The sequence below is a fragment of the Hylobates moloch genome, unplaced genomic scaffold (assembly GCF_009828535.3).
Source record: "Hylobates moloch isolate HMO894 unplaced genomic scaffold, HMol_V3 SCAFFOLD_6, whole genome shotgun sequence".
In the NCBI taxonomy this organism is placed as follows: domain Eukaryota; kingdom Metazoa; phylum Chordata; class Mammalia; order Primates; family Hylobatidae; genus Hylobates; species Hylobates moloch.
Genome location: NW_026652281.1, coordinates 141,138,678 through 141,153,938, shown reverse-complemented (window position 1 = coordinate 141,153,938; position 15,261 = coordinate 141,138,678). Strand labels below are relative to the sequence as shown.

The window sequence follows — 15,261 nt, the reverse complement described above, 5'->3', positions numbered from 1 at the left end:
CAGTTGTCTTGGAATTGTGGATACAGAAGATAAAAAAGAAATGTATGTTTCTGTTAAATACTGTTAACACAAATGTATAATTCACACAACCAGATGCAGCTGTGGCTTCCCGGCTGTAAAAACAGAAGTTACAAGGCACGTATTGGGACAGCCAAAGAATCCAGGAATGTAAAGTCACACACGAAATATTCCCTTCTATGTTCCACTTATAACAGATGTGCACCTCTCTGTCATCCATGTTTTAAACACAAATAAGAAAGCTGCTAGACAAGGACACAGACCCAAACTAAAAAGTCATTTCCCAGCAAGTGACGCAGCAATCTCTACTTTGACTTTGACTTCAGCTCCACAGCTGTGGTGAAACTCACATTATGGCTGCAGGAAGGAAATTGTTCCCAGGTGAGAAGTAAATTATCCAGATTGGAACAAAAATGTTGAAAAGGCAAATTCCACCTGCTTTTCTCTAGGCAAGATATTTTTATTCAAATATCTTCCTGCCACCTACTCAAGTAGTTTCCCCCATGTCCAATTTATATCCTGTTTCTGCAAATAATTTCAATTTTGAATTCTTTATACACATAGGCATGTTTATGTGTGGAAATGCATGAGGAAACTTAGGGCCATAGCACACACTTTCTAATTCACTAAAGAGAGAATTTCAGAAAACCTTAAATGCAGATGCCTTGATTTATCAATTCTTCCATTAATTCATGGATTCATTCATTTCTTCTTTTATTTGACAAATGAGTCCCAAGTGCCTGTGTTGTGACAGGCACTATTTTAAGCTCTGGAATTACAGCAGGGACAGACAAGGTCAATGTTCTTGTTATCATACAAGAAGACAGATAAAAGAACATGTAAATAATAAATAAATAGACACATGTTTTCCCATTCATTTCACACTTAGCCTGTGTCCAGCATTTATGAAAACACTTTTCTAAGATCCTTCTATAATAGAAAACATGAGGAAGAGGGCATCACGGCCTTCGCCCTAAAGAAACATAGAATTTTATGGTGGTGGCAGGCATTCAAACCATTTACTATAATATAAAACGTAATTTTTAAGTTCTATAATAAAGCTACAAGAAAAGTGTTGGCAGAAGACTAAGGAAAGAGCAGACAGTGACAAATGACAGGGGAAAGCATTTATGGAGAATTCTTGAAAAAACTATTGTTGATGATATTGATGAGGAGGATGAGGATGACAGCAACTAATATTCCAGGCAGCGCTCACTTCATTCCATGCACTGCTATAGGTACATTATTATAACTTTACACATGTGAATTCCTTTCATCTTTGTAACCCTGGAAGATAAGTGTTTTCTTGTTCCCATTGTACCCTCACTGACTCTGAGGCCTGGAAATGTTAAGTAAGTTTTCCAAGGTCACAAATGTATTATGCGAGGGAGCTAGGATTCGAACCCAGGTAGACTGGACCCGTTAGTCCATGTTCTTAAACACGGCTCAATATGGCCACTCATAGTAAAAGGAATTTCAGCAGATAAGAAATAACAATCCAGCCTGATAATACAGTATAACCACAGGTACAAAGTCTTGAAGGTTCCAAGCATGTTGAAGAAGAAAGAGTGGGTGATTTGGATGGACAATCTGAAATAGGAGAAATGTAGAGGGATTTGAGGCTGGAAAAGAAAGAACCCATTGTGGGATTAACTGTGTTACCTAATTTTATTCTTCAGGTCGGCAATGGGGAGTCACTGAAAGTGTTTAAAAATGATAATACAATGCTACTATTGAGAAGGGTTTTACATTATGCATACTGTCACACTTTCATCCCTGCACTAGGTGCTTTATGTATATTATTTCTAATCCTCAAATAACAGTAAAATTATTAACACAGCTTTAACAATGAGCAAACTAAGGCACACTGCTGATGTAAAGCAAGACGGGGATTAAAATTCATGTAATTCAGACGACTGCACTATTTCCTTTAATGCCTGTGAAACTGGACTTTTAGCAGTATTCAGGGGTAATGAGAAAGCTGAGAGATTACAGGCAAGGAGACCAACAGTGTACCTAGTAGTCTTTATTATTTTATGGGCTTTTAAAAGCTTGTTAAATACCAACGTGTGTATTTACCCTATTTCTTCAATTAAATTGTGATTTCATTTTGAAGCATAGAAATGATTAGTTCAATTACTAGGAGGTTTAGGTCCTGTGAATCTGGTAAGCTTGTTCACTCATTTACTGTTTTTTCCAACACTCATTGTTACTGTGTTTACTGTTTGCCAGTCTGTGTACTAGGGGGTACTGGGGGTACCATGATAGATACCATCTTTCTCATTGTGGAATATAAAATCAAGCAAGGAAGACAGTTAAAGGTAACAATAGCAATGAAAACAGGATAATAAAGATAAATAGAAGGTGCAATGGTTCCTCACAGCACAGTCTTCTAGCCTGGCTGAAGATTATTTTCAAAGGGGGTAGGGGTAGGAAGTTAGTAAGGAAGGAGCGAAAAATGTTTCCTGGAGAATGAGGAGTTACCAAGAGCATTAGTAAGAAAGATCATGCATCTATCAAATATCAAACATCTCCTAATTGAAAAAAATAAGTCTACTCAAAGTTACAACATCTGATTGGATTTCAGACTTTTCCTGTACCCACTGATGAGGACTTGAAAAACTTCCCTGTTGTTGGAATTTCTAAGTTGGGTGTCACGTGCTCAGGATGTCAAAAGTGTCTCATGGGTCAACAGCAGTGATTTGCACAGGGTAGTCATAGATAGTGCCAGGTTCAGCCCTACAATTTTAAAGCTAAGTTAAAGACAGTGCCTTAGGTTTCCCTGTGCTCCCTCCTGCTCTTTTCATGGGGAGAGGTTCCTAATCAAAGTGTCTTCACCAAATGCTGACGTCAATTGGTATAAATGATTCAAAAAAAACAGTTGGGTAATTTTTATTTGACTTACCAGAGATGAGTGTGCGATTGTGTAAGGCCAAGACATGAGAGTATCTTAGATTCACAGAGACTGGTAGCTCTTAGTTTGGGAATTTTGTGCTTTCAATTGATAGTTAGATCCGACTGTTAGATGTGTTCAGGAGTCTACCCAACCCAACAGGCTACCCACCAATCAGAATTTCCAGAACCTCTTGGATTTACCTTCATTTTTTCAAGAAATGACATGATACAAATAAAATCTGTGCACATGGAAAAGAATACTATGGAATCAACAACAATGGCCTTCTGCAAAAAAAGGCTAGACAATGACACAGCACAACAATGGGCCCTGTTGTTATAAATACAATTATGATCCCAAAAGGTAGCATTTGTACAAAAGGGAACAACACATTTTCTTGGAAAAAATGACTTCCTTTTCCTCAAAGTCCTTGATTTATGCCATCTGATTTGTGCTGGGATGAAATTTAATTGGTGGCAACTGTCATCAACACATAAATGTCTAGGTTTCATCCTGAATTTCACAACTGGGTAAAGTTCATGCACAAATATATATATTCATTCTGCCTTAAAAAAAAAAAAAACCTTTGCTAGTTTCTAAGGCTTTTGCTTTATTTCTCCCTTAAGATGCGGTGAGACGTCTTTTACTGGTCTCATCAGCTGACCTCTAATTATCCATAGCTCTGATTTTCTTACATGCTTCAGAAACTATTTAGATAATAGTACGGCTTGGGTGGCACTTTTATTTGAAAACTTTTTAAGTGAACTCTAGGGGAAAAACACGTAAGTTGTAAACTGGGCCCATGCCCAATGGCACAGTAATAACAGTAATCATGACTTTAAATTTTATTTTAGAGAATAAGTAATTTTATTTTATGGTGACGGTCACTGAGCACCTATTGTGTGCCAGACACTGTGCTAAGAGATATATAAACATCGTCCTATTTATTTTACACAACTTTATGTACTAGGAGCCATTATTATCTCCAATTAATAGACCAAGGAAATGAACATTAAGTCAGTTAATTAGGCTGTTAAAGGCCACCAGTAGCCAGAATGTGTGTGTGTGTGTATGTGTGTATGTCATCTTCAAAGAATGCTTTGTATGTGTGTGTTTGTGTGTGTGTGTTCCAGTTGCTTTGGTTGTATAACAAGTTATCCTAAATATTAGTGCTTGAAACAATGATAAAATTTACACTTTACTTACAAATCTGCAGTTTGGGCAAGACTTAATGAGAATAGCTTGTTTCTGTTTTACTCGGCATCCCTTGGGGTGGCTGGAAGGGAGGAAGGTGGAATCATCTGAAGGCTTATTTACTCACATTTCTGGTAGTTATCTGTAGACTGTGTTTAATTGGGGCTGTTAGCAAAAACAAGTAAACACCATGGCTTTTCCATGTGGCCTGGGGTTTCTTTCTCACAACATGATTGCTAAGTTCCAAGGGCAAGCTGAGAAAAGAGACACAGACAGAGAGACCATTTATTGACTCTCAAAAAACTAGGTATTGATGGAAAGTATCTCAAGATAATAAGAGCTATTTATGACAAACCCACAGGCAATGTCACACTGAATGGGCATTCCCTTTGAAATACTGGAAGCATTCCCTTTGAAATACTGGAAGCACTCCCTTTGAAAACTGGCACAAGACAAGGATGCCCTCTCTCACCACTCCTATTCAACATAGTATCGGAAGTTCTGGCCAGGGCAATCAGGCCAGAGAAGGAAATAAAGTGTATTCAAATAGGCAGAGAGGAAGTCAAATTGTCTCTGTTTGCAGATAACATGATTGTATATTTAGAAAACCCCATCATACCAGCCCCAAATCTCCTTAAGCTGACAAGCAACTTTAGCAAAGTCTCAGGATAAAAAATCAATGTGCAAAACTCACAAGCCTTCCTATACCCCAATAATAGACAAACAGAGAGCCAAATCATGAGTGAACTCCCATTCACAGTTGCTACAAAGAGAATAAATACCTAGGAATCCAACTTACAAGGGATGTGAAGAACCTCTTCAAGGAGAACTACAAACCACTGCTCAAGGAAATCAGAGAGGACACAAACAAATGAAAAAACATTCAAACATTCCATGCTCATGGATAGGAAGAATCAATATCATGAAAATGGACATACTGCCCAAAGTAATTTATAGATTCAATGCTATCCCCATCAAGCTACCATTAAACTTCTTCATAGAATTAGAAAAAACTACTTTAAATTTCATATGGAACCAAAAAAGAGCCTGTATAGCCAAGACAATCCTAAGCAAAAAGAACAAAGCTGGAGGCATCATGCTACCTGACTTCAAACTATACTACAAGGCAGCAGTAACCAAAACAGCATGGTAAGTGGTACCAAAACAGATATATAGACCAATGGAACAGAACAGAGGACTCAGAAATGATGCCATCCATCTAGAACCATCTGACTTTTGACAAACCTGACAAAAACAAGCAATGGGGAAAGGATTCCCTATTTAATAAATGGTGTTGGGAAAACTGGCTAGCCATATGCCGAAAACTGAAACTGGATCCCTTCCTTACACCTTATACAAAAATGAACTTATGATGGATTAAAGACTTAAATGTAAGACCTAAAACCATAAAAACCCTAGAAGAAAACCTAGGCAATACCACTCAGGACATAGGCATGCGCAAAGACTTCATGACTAAAACACCAAAAGCAATGGCAACAAAAGCCAAAATTGACAAATGGGATGTAATTAAACTAAGGAACTTCTGCACAGCAAAAGGAACTATCATCAGAGTGAACAGGCAACCTACAGAATGGCATAAAATTTTTGCAATCTATCCATCTGACAAAGGGCTAATATCCAGAATCTGTAAGGAACTTAAACAAATTTACAAGAAAAAAACCAAACAACCCCATCAAAAAGTGGACAAAGGATATGAACAGACACTTCTCAAAAGAAGACATTTATGCAGCCAACAAACATTTGAAAAAAAGCTCATCGTCACTGGTCATTAGAGAAATGCAGATCAAAACCACAATGAGATACTATCTCATGCCAGTTAGAATGGCGATCATTAAAAAGTCAGGAAACAACAGATGCTGGAGAGGATGTGGAGAAATAGGAATGCTTTTACACTGTTAGTGGGAGTGTAAATTAGTTTAACCATTGTGGAAGACAGTGTGGCGATTCCTCAAGGATCTAGAACCTGAAATACCATTTGACCCAGCAATCCCATTACTAGGTATATGCCCAAAGGATTATAAATCATTCTACTATAAAGACACATGCACACATATATTTATGGCAGCACTATTCACAATAGTAAAGACTTCGAACCAACCTAAATGCCCATCACTGATAGACTGCATAAAGAAAATGTGGCACATATACACCATGGAATACTACACAGCCATAAAAAAGGATGAGATCATGTCCTTTGCAGGGACATGGATGAAGCTGGAAACCATTATTCTCAGTAAATTAACAAAGGAACAGAAAACCAAACACCACATGTTCTCACTCATAAGTGAGAGTTGAACGATGAGAACACAGGACACAGGAAGGTAAACATCACACACTGGGGCCTGTCAGGGAGTGGGGATCTAGGGGGAGGGATAGCATTAGGAGAAATACCTAATGTAGATGACGGGTTGATGGGTGCAGCAAACCACCATGGCATGTGTATACCTATGTAACAAACCTGCACGTTCTGCACATGTATCCCAAAACTTAAAGTATAATTTAAAAAAAATTCAGTCTTCCTCAATGTATAACTCATATGTGAGTATATTTGAATACATATGAATAGGAACATCCTGCACCACACTCATATACAACTCATGTATATGAATATATATGTAAATATGCAGACACACACATCTACATACTTATATCTACATAGATGACTTCTTGGCATCATGAAAATCTTCAATCTATCTGTGATGGAGAATTCAAACTCTAATAACAGAGGTCATTTAGCAGAGATCATTTAGAATCTAACTACCATTAACTGTCATACCTAAGGAACACTTTCTTTCACACTCAGTTTCTTCTGGTCAACAGGATCTCAGCTTTCCTATTTCAGAAGACGGTTGTTTCTGTGTATGTTTCACCTGCATTATATATACAACATGTCAGCTAGTTCAGGAGATAGGATCAAGGAGACACGGTCTGAAAGAGGAGAACAGACAAGCGCTCAGATGGTGGCAATAGATCTGGTTTGGAATCTTGCCTCCACCTCTTAACTAAATAACCTTGGGGAATTTATTCAACCTCCAGATGAGTTTTCGTTTGTTTGTTTGTTTGTTTTGTTTTGTTTTCCCAGGCTGGAGCGCAGTGGAGCAATCTCAGCTCACTGCAAGCTCCACCACCTGGGTTCACGCCTCAGCCTCCCGAGTAGCTGGGACTAAAGGCACCCGCCACCACGCTCAGCTAATTCTTTGTATTTTTAGTAGAGATGGGGTTTCACCATGTTAGCCAGAATGGTCTTGATCTCCTGACCTCGTGATCCACCCGCCTCAGCCTCCCAAAGTGCTGGGATTACAGGCATGAGCCACCATGCCCAGCTGAGTTTTAGCTTTCTTATCTGCAAAATAAGGATATTGTTGCATTCCTCACAGGATTGTTATGAAGGGACATGAAATAGCATCTGTAAAGTATTTGGCGCAATGCCTAGCCCATAGATGTTATGTAGAAAATTGTATCAAAGTTTAAATAAAGAAGGAAATATCAGTGGTTTTTTTTTTTTTTAATAGCCTATAAGATATTTTCATGATTTAGCTCCTGTTAACCTCCCTGGCTTCATCCTACACCACACTCTACTAAGTCAACTTACAATCATTATGCTCTAAACTTTATGACCTTCTTTCTATTTAAAAAAATCTGCCCTGGCCTCAAAGCTATTGTGAATTTTCTTCTCTTTTTCTGGAAGATTCTTTCCTCAAAACACTGCATTGTTAATTCTTTTCCATCATTCATATAATTTAATCTTATTGAGGCGGGCTTTTCATGATCAACTTCTTATCCAAAGGACTTCTGTTTCTCCAAATAATTATTTATCATTATAATCTTTCTAACAATTCTTTGTACTCAAAAATATCTTTATTATGGATTTGATTTGCTTTGTAATTATATGGGTCTCCTGCAAGATTGTGAGCTTTGTAGAAGCAGATAAAAGCTGTGACTTTCTCTGTCTTGTTCCAGGGCCGCAGAGAATGCCAGGCCGATAGTAGCTGCTCAGTATATATTGGATGGATAGATGGGTAGATGGATGAATAAATACGTATGAATGTGTGTTTATGTGTGTTTAATGAGGGTAAAGTGAGGAATGATTTAAAAAGGAAACAGCACATAAATTAGCATTTCTATGGGAGAGATGAGACTATGACATTTATCTACTGTCATTTATTGAAAGGATGCAACAGAAAGAGACCTAGGTGATTTCTCTTTATTCACCGTAGGGCTCACACTGGAAACGAATTTACCCCATGCAGCAGTGAAGTAATAAGCTGCTTTTATCTTTTCCTTGATGCCCTTCATTCTTTCTCTTGGGCCTTGTGAATGCGTGACCTAGGGATTATTTATTTCTTTCACTTCTGTTCTCCTGGGTTTCAGAGTATCTAACTGGATGCCTCTCTATGAAGAAAATTTGCCTCCCTTTTCCAGGAAATGTTTCAAAATCTCAAAAAACAAATGCATTGCACATGCAAATCAATCCTCCAAAAACAAAACAATTCTCAAAATCATCCAAGCTTGCATAAAAATAAACGTTAAATTCCTTGGACTATTTTTTACTTTTCTAGCCTTTATACTGGAGCTATCTGGCAAATGAAAATTCATCAGTGTATAAATGAATTTATGTGTTTGTGTAAGAAGTTCTAATTAGCACATACAGTGAAGTGTGGAGAGTTTTCTATGTAACATTCTCTGACTGAGGTTTAAAACCAAGGTCTGTCCTCTGAAATAAGTGGACAGCTGCTACGTGCTTAAAAAAGATAAAATACAAGGAAATAAAATAAGTTGTTAACTTGGGACTATGGAGTGGAACTTGACTGTATCTCCAGAACAGATGTTTCAGGTCTGGGACATTTTGCATGAAATCTTTAGAGACTTCATATCCAAAGACTCCTAGGGAGCTGGCTGACTGTTCTGTTTAATTAATAGATCTCTTTGCAACTCTAGAAGCAGCGGAGCCAAGAGACTATCACTGGCGTGCAGTGCCAATCACTTTTCCACCTTGAAAAGCCTTATGGTCACCCCAGGTGGCCTTGGACTGCTCACCAGGCCTCCCTAGGCCTCAGTTTCCCCATCTTAATTGGAAAGAATATGAATATTTCCATGTTTCACGGAGATATGTCAGAGTACCTAAACTAATGAACTGTACAAAGTTTGCTTTCTGACAACCCTATTTTTAAAGTCCCAATTATTCTCTTTTTCTTTATAATCATCATGAATTTTGGCTATAATAATTCTGGGATTAAAGCCACATAATATAATATTCTCACAATAGTTTAATGGAACTAAATAGTTTGCTTTTCATCATTCATGTTCAATCATTCAACACTAAATTTTGTATGAAGCAATTTTGTAACAATTTCAAGAGAAAAAGGGTTAAGAGAGAGAACATTGCTCTTCTGTGCCCATAAGCTTCTCTCTCTTTTCTTCATAAGCCTGGACACTTGGAGAACTGAGAGAGGAACATGACCTACTCAATAGGGTGCTTTGTACATCCCATAGAAAGGTGGCTTTCTTCTTATTCAGCTGATTTACAAAGTGATCGATAATAAGTAACATCCCTAAGCCCCATGCCTAGCTTCCCAAAGATCAACTTATCAGCCATTAAGGGATATTGTTTTAATATTGACAAGGAAATCAGAATGTTTTACTGAGTGGTGGTTGCATGTTTTCTTCCTGGTGGAATATGATTTCTAGTGTCCTTGAAAGCACAACACTTCCCTCTCCCTACCCTCTTCATACTGGAAAATATTTCCTCTCTTTGCATCCTCAAACAAAGAGACTTCCTATTCACTTAGTTTGGTTCCCTTGTGACCTGAAGTCATCTTACCTATAGAAGACAGATGACTTCAACCCTCCATCTTGAGCTTGAATTGCAATACAAACCAGATTAGATAAAATAAATCAATAATATCTTTGCAGGCCAAATTCACTTAAGTAACATTTACAGTACAATTGCCCACTTTGTCTGTATACTTTAATCCATTAACACTCTACATCTGGCATTTGAATAAATATGTTACCCCAGCTGAATATAAACGAACTAGGAGTCCATCATTAGTTTATGTTGAGTGAAAGGTTAGTACGTTTTCTTTTTTTTTTTTTTTTAAAGTGATTTTGAAATAAAGAAAAAGCTGGTATATCACAAAGCTTGATTTGTTTGACTAGCTTTTGCAATGCACTCATAGCTCATTGATGGCTTAGAAGCTTATATTGCTGTAATTACATGGACCATTGCATTCATATCTCTTATGTTGTGAATCCCCATATATATAGCCCGATACATTTATATTTGGATTCTAACTTGGAAAGCAGACCTTAGATGAGGAATAACAGACACACGTGCTGAACTGAGGCACAGAAAATTTCACAGTGGGTTCTGTGCTCATAAAATTAACCGGACACTTAAATATTACTGTGGCTAGCATAGGCATCTTGGTCAGTCCAATTTGCTAAAGTTTCACGTAAACTTCAACTGAATTAGTCCCTCCAGTTCCAAAATTACCAATAGACTATAGTATATTATACTGAACAAAGCTCTGTAGATAAGACTTTTATGTAATCATTGGTTTGAACTTGGGAGAAGGGCTCTCAACTTCTTTCTACCAATATCAGAGCCCTAGTTGTGTCAAAACCTTGGTTACAACTGGAAAGAGGTGATATTGGAAACCTAGTCCCAGAGGTTTAGGAAATACAATGAAAAGTAGTCAAGCAACTGCCTATACAGATGTCTGTAAGACCATCGCTGCAAAAGCAGTGACGAGACAGCAACAACATTCCCACTGGATGTATATTTCAGGGTTTTGGGCTACCTAACATTTTGGCTTTTTGTTTCTTATACAATGTCATCAAAGACTGCTCATGGGTACGTTGTATAATAATGTAGCACAGGACTAAGGTAGAAGTTTCAGTGATAGGAAGCCTAGGTTCAAATATTGGCACTGCTACTTTCTACTTTCTCTCTGATGGGAGGGTCACTAACTTTTGTAAAATGGGAATAAAAACAAAACCTAATTTGTAAAGGCCTATGATGAAACTAAACTAAATGACAGGGAAAGGAATCAAGGCACAAAGAGAAGGGGAGAGAAAGAATGAACATTTAAACTGAAGGCATGTCTGCCGCCTGCCATTGCCCTTAATTCAGGCAGGCGTGGAGTGGGAGTGAGATGAAGGTCTTGAATTTCTTGTTTCCGCAGGTGGTTCTAATACATATGCTGTTTAGATTTTTGGCCCCACTCCACATGCTAAGTGTAATTCTAATATTTGAGGATATACAGTTTTGCTCTAATGACGAGAATATGATCCAAGTATTTCATCTAGTGCACAATCAAAATCAGATAACCTCTTCCATTCTTAAAAGAAAAACTGATTGTGTTGTACCTGCAACAATAGTATGTTGGTACCCAGTGTAGCTTCCTGAGAGTTATTCAGTGGTTAATTTTTGAACACACCTAATTCTCATCATATGTGATGACTTTAAAACCTGGCCCAGAATAATAAAGAACTCTGCCTTCTGAGCCAGAGTGTACCACCGAGGTTCATGGATGAGACCATACAATCTGACACATGTTGGGGATTGAAGTTACTCAGCAACTACTAAATGGGTACAGTAAAGCCTTAGGAAATGACTCTTTCATTTAGCTTGGATCTAAAGTTCTCTCAAACATGAGATTGAGTCCTTAGTTCAGTAAAGCAAGCTCGTATTTCAGAGATAATTCATAAGATTTATCCAGCAAATTGTGTGGATAGATAGGGGAAAAATTAGCGACAAAAAGAGAGAAAAAGCATTTGTGCTAGAGTCTAAATGGCATGGAAAAACAATTTACAAAACGAGTATTTTAATAGACAAAGCAGAATATTTTTACTAGTTAAAAAATGCTGCAAAATGTTGGCAACAATAGTTTGCATTCAAATAGTCAAACCTAATTGTTTGTGAATGCAACATAATTGAGTCCTCATTGTAAGAGTTTTAAGAAAACCAAATAATATAATACGGGCTTTTATGACATTAAAAACAAATAATTTGTACAGAGTTATTATGTTTGAAGAAACACATACCCATCAACTCATTTGATGTCATTAGCGATAGACAAATTCGTGGATGTTTTGTTTTGTTTTGTTTCTGCTTTGAACTCCACAAAAGATAAACTACATTTCTTTGGAACAATTTCTACTCTATTTCCTTAGAATTAAGCTTTCAACGTACATGCTAAAATAAAGCCACATTTAAAGTAAAAAATGACACTCATAATTACTAGTAGCTGTTAACTGTATTAATCAACTCTCAGTGGCATTTACAGCACTTTAGCAACATCTAAAATTGGAACAATACCCAAAAACTACTGAAAAATAAGACTCATTGACATAAGTGCAAACTTATACTATTAATGAAGAATTCCGCTCAGTTAGGAAACCAAAAAAGGGATTCATAATAACCTAGGCTAGAGCAAACAGAAATAGACAACAAAGAAAAATAAAATAAATAAATGTAAGTGACTTTAAAGAACTTTAGTCATTCCCAGCTTCTGCCTTTTTTGAGCCCTGTTGCACATATAACATTGAAGTGAGAAGGAATTAAGCAGAGAAGCAAGTTATGGATCACACACTCTGGTGTAATCAAACTCCAGCAGTTACAGCAAGAACAAAATGTCAGCTCTAACTAACTACCTTATCGAATTCCCCAAATCTGTGACCCAGAAGATAGCCATATTAATTTGGTCATGCTCAGAGCCTGAGGGAAATCACTCAGGGAATAAAGGATATCCAATAGAGACAAAATTAAATGTGAGGCATGCTAGCTTTTCAAATACGCACAAAACCACTTGACCATGATCACCAACTTGTCCCAGTTTGCCTGGAACTTACCTGATTGTAGCCCTGAAAGTCCTGCATCCCAGAACATTCACAGCCCCAGACAAACTAGAAGAGTTTGTCACTCTACCATTTAATCTGAGCTTCTCATCACTGCTGACTTGCTCACCTGAACATACCTTTGACTAAACTATATATGGAGCAGTGGTTCTCAGACTTTACTGTGCATATGGATCACCTAAAAAGCTTGTTGAACACAGTGTCCTGGGCCCCATCCCACTTCCATAAGTTGAAGTGGAGCCAATGAATTTGCATTTCTAACAAGCTTACAGGTAAGACAAATGCTGCTGGTTTAAGCACCACATTATGAATCACACTGCTGTAAACTTCAGATGCCTTTTCCATTCTCGATTTTCCTTCCTACCTTCTGAGTTTAGTTTTCAAAAGTACCTGTGCACGAACAGATTGTGTCTTAGAAGTAGAAATAGTTCATCCTGGAATGAAGGATGACAATATAACTAATGGAAAACTTATCCAATAAATTGGTTATTTATACAACATTAAAAGATGTGAATATTCTATTTATAGGAATTTCGTCAGTTAATTAAATTGTAAAGCCTTCCTAAAATGCTAATTCATTTTAGAGAATAGAAATAATAAGAAACAGAGAGAACCCTTGGCCATAGCCAATGTGTTTACTGCAGTTGTAAAACTAGAATAACCCCAAATGATTTGAAGGAGCCCAGCAAGATTTTTAGAAGGATAAATACATGTAAACTGTATTAGAAGTTCTCTAATTCTCTGACACCAACTGGGTTTCCAACAATTCAGTTCTGACACTAACTTCCCAGAGTAGGGCACATCCCAAGGATTAAGAGCTCAGTCCTACAAGACTGCCTCCACATCACATGCGAGTCTCACTGGCTATAAATTTGGAGGTCCCCACAACCTCCTCCTCAGGTTCTATAATTGCTAGAATGATTTACAGAACTCAGGAAAATACTTTCCTTATTGCTGAGATTTTTTTTGAAAGGATACAACTCAGGGACAGCTAAAAAGCAGCACTGCACAGGACAAGGTATGGGAGGGCCAGGAGCAGGGCTTCCACATCTTCTCCAGATGCGCTCTTCTCACAGCATCTCAATGTGTTCACCAACTCAGGAGCTCCTCAAACCCCTTCATTTAGAGGGTTTCATCAAGGTTTCCTTCCATAGGCCTGACTGATTACATTATTCATAATTCATGCTTAAACCCCCTCTCCCGCACTTTCTCCTGAGATCGGGGACTGGAGAGGAGTTCTAACCCTCTAATTACTTGGTTGGTTTTTCAGAACCTTGGGACAAAAAAAACCAAATATTTATTTTTGTATTATACCACAGCAGGAATTTACTTTTATTTATCTCCCTCAGGAAGTAAGATACAAGTCGTGGAAGAAAAATGTGTATTTTGTAAGGGATTAAGTTTCAAAAGTCACAGCTCTGTCTCCAACACCTATAAACATAGATTGAACCAAGGATCATGAATGTCCACAAGAATGCCACAAGATTATTGTGCTCCATTTAGTCTAGTTACTGTGGTAGGGAAGTCAGGGATGTCTTACAGAGAATTTTCAATAGCAGAAGCTGAATCGGAGATAAATTCTCTGGGTACATTTATTTAACTAGAATATTATTCTTCCTAAGCATTTCAATGTACTAAATGTTGAATGTACTATTTGTTTAAAGATAATCTTGGCCTGGAGTGGTGGTGCACACCCACAGTCCTAGCATTTTGGGAGGCCAAGGCAGGAGGATTACTTGAGTCCAGGAGTTCAAGACCAGCCTAAGTAACATAAGGAGATCCTGCCTCTACAGACAAATTTAAAATTAGCTGGGCATGGTGGTATGCACCTGTAGCGCTAGCTCAGGGGGCTGAGGCAGGAGGATCTCTTGAGCCCAGGAAGTGGGGGCTGCATTGAGCTGTCATTGCACCACTGCATTCCAGCCTGGGTGACAGAGTGAGATCCTGTCTCAAAAAAAAAAAAAAAAAAAAAAGATAATCTTTACAAATTTAACATCTTTTGATAAATGCTAACATTTATAAAGAGCCTCAAACCTATTCATTTGCCATTTTTCATATAATAAATTAAAAAACTCACGCAGCAGCACTCATACTTATGCGCACTGCTTAATCTTTACGGGCAACACCTGGAAATAAACTCGTCATGTTTCCTTTATGCTAAAAATACTGCCCATTTTCTGCCTCTAGTTATAGTTTCTTTTTAATCCTCATTAACATAGCACTAAATTTCCACAGTCATGTCTAAGTTAACGACAACAACAATAATATCTGCA

General features: G+C 37.6%; 1 long non-coding RNA gene across 1 annotated transcript in view; it reads right to left on the bottom strand.

Moving 5' to 3' along the window:
- The window catches only part of LOC131383683 (uncharacterized), a 410,805-nt gene that overhangs the window by 160,249 nt on the left and 235,295 nt on the right, over positions 1 to 15,261 (bottom strand). Inside the window, exon 4 of the long non-coding RNA XR_009213888.1 lies at positions 4,233 to 4,359. This is a non-coding gene — a long non-coding RNA (uncharacterized LOC131383683). The remainder of the gene's footprint in view (positions 1 to 4,232; positions 4,360 to 15,261) is intronic.